Source organism: Pinus tabuliformis, chromosome J, assembly GCF_031772625.1.
Source record: "Pinus tabuliformis cultivar Carrire ecotype Pingquan chromosome J, CPIR1, whole genome shotgun sequence".
Taxonomy (NCBI): Eukaryota; Viridiplantae; Streptophyta; class Pinopsida; order Pinales; family Pinaceae; genus Pinus; species Pinus tabuliformis.
Genome location: NC_142295.1, coordinates 1,222,167,906 through 1,222,170,281, shown reverse-complemented (window position 1 = coordinate 1,222,170,281; position 2,376 = coordinate 1,222,167,906). Strand labels below are relative to the sequence as shown.

The following is a 2,376-nucleotide window of genomic DNA, read 5'->3' as shown; positions in this document are numbered from 1 at the left end:
CAAAATTTATCTTAATTTAGCCTTGACTCCAAATTAACAATGTGATAAGTTTGGGAGTTGTTTGATCTACAATACTAAGACATTTCTTCTTAGAAATAGATTAATACAACTAATAATTTTGCTTGAAATTTTGATTTAACTTTGTATCTTAAGAGAGATATCTTAAAGATAAATGGTCAGTTATATTCAAGGAATCACCAAAAACCATTATATCATGAATTCCCATAAATCCTAATGTTTTCCAATCATTAAATCATTAATTCACTCCATAAAACTGGCTTCACATTTACCTCCAACACATATCCAAATTATAAAGGTTTTACAAAATTTATTACCCATCACAGATATGCTCAATAATTTTGTTTTCCCTTTCAAGCATATCCAGATTATAAGGGTTTTACAAAATATTTTACCCATCACACATGCTAAATAATTTTGATACCCCATTCGTCAAATTAACTTAGCTCAATTGAAGTGGTATGGTTCACAATTTGTGTTCCAAGTAGCATGAGTTCAAGCCCTAATGGAGTGTGGCATTGTCTACGGATGTCTACCAAGGCCATAATTAGGATGAAATTCTCTCAGGGTGAAAACAAAAAATCTAGATTTTCTTAAAATCGTGCTAATATTTCTATTATTTTCCAAACAAAACTGTAACCTCATTGTAACACATACAAATGTTAAACAAGATTAAAATAATAATATTTTGTTTCTTTTCCTACTTAACACTTTCACCATCTAAATATTAAGAGGTTGCCATACATATTATGATCTTAATTGAAATATGCATATTACAATACTTGGTATTTTTATTTGGCATTATTTACATGTAAGATGGTTATGTCACATTCGATTAATATATCTGGAATTATCTACCAACTAAGGCTTACGATACTTCACATTAATCAAGAGTTATAACATTAAAATATTACAGGCCCATTATTATTGATTTGAAACGGACTTTACTGATGACAAAGGTTATCTAGCCTAAAGGAAAGACTTTATGATTTAGTTGTGACTAATTGCAGTCAACCCTCTGATACATTTACGCCATCACTATGGCCTCTTTACAACTGTATTAATGCTTAGCTTATGTGATGGCCTAGGTGGTGAGGTGGTTCATCAGAAAATTTCAATGTCGGGTTGTTCCATTGCTGACCTTGGGATTCACCTCGCATTTATGGTCTCCAGTTGTTGTAGTGACCGGATGGTGGGAGGGAGTTCCAAGTTTCTATGCCTTTGATATAGTCTTCGATACATCTTCATTGTTCTCCCCTAGAGAAGGGTTTCTGACTGCCCTATTTGGAGTCTTCCAGGCGTAGGTAACTCCTCTATCTTACGCTTGCAGCTAAGTTGTAGTTGCGATCATTCTTGTTGGTTGTCGCCATGAATGACCTTCTAAATTCTTATGGATCCTTCGATAGTTACCCCGGGCTCTCGATTTTAGTTATTTGGCAACAGGCATGAAAGAGGGTTTTACAATCGGGCTGGTTCAGGTAATTACAATATTCTTCCTTTTTCTCTTGCCCAGTTATGTTCAGTTTCATTTCGCCTAAACTGGTTATTATTTCAAGTTTTAATCTCTGTCACTCCTCTCACTTGGGTGGAGATACTTACAGGTAAAATGATGGATATGAAGGAGATAAAAGAGGCTTTTACTCAGTTCATCTACGCATAGAGCCAAGCGCTCAGTTCCCATCTGGGTACATGATATCTAGCCTAGGGTTTATATTGAGGGTTTTACTTGTTGTTGCCTTCAATCTCTAAGGGAGGCCCAATCTGAATATGTTTAAGTTACCATCATATTTTTGTGATAATCTTTAAATTAATTCTGGCCTTTAAACAAGCGGATGGTATTTAGTTCATGGAGGGTTGTAAGAACCAAGAAATTGGTCGTCTTTAGTTTATTAGTTATTTTGGAAATACCTTGCTCTGCTATTATGAGAAAATGGACAACTATTTCATTTACTATATAATTTTATGACTTGTGTTCTCAGCAAACTTCGAGTTAATATATTTTCACTCTTTAGTTTGTGTGACATTTCCGTCTCGAGATCTGTATGTATTAAATCGTTTGTTAGAGATGGATACTCTTCGACTGATTGTGATAAGATAGGGAATTCCATCCTTGCCTGTGGGGTAAGGGTTTGGTATTATATATATTAACTTCTGATAAAAATTAGTTGTTTTGGAAAATATAGACAGGAAAGTTGATTCTGCTTATTTTCCTTCTTGATTTTCCCGCTTTTCCTAAATAGATTTAGTCAAATCTATAATCTTATTTCCACGGTTCTTGTATTACTAGAAATACTTGGTTGACACCTAAATTTTTACATGAATACCTCTGTTTTCTTTTACCCTGGGTTCAGATTTTTT

The 2,376-nt window shown here is 33.9% G+C and overlaps 1 long non-coding RNA gene across 1 annotated transcript; it reads left to right on the top strand.

The window, feature by feature from the left end:
• Positions 1-1,123: 1,123 nt before the first annotated feature.
• LOC149231533 (uncharacterized) lies at positions 1,124-2,001 on the top strand. The gene is made up of 2 exons (XR_016247449.1): positions 1,124-1,496; positions 1,620-2,001. It is a non-coding gene; the product is annotated as an uncharacterized LOC149231533 (long non-coding RNA).
• The last annotated feature ends 375 nt before the right edge of the window (positions 2,002-2,376 follow it).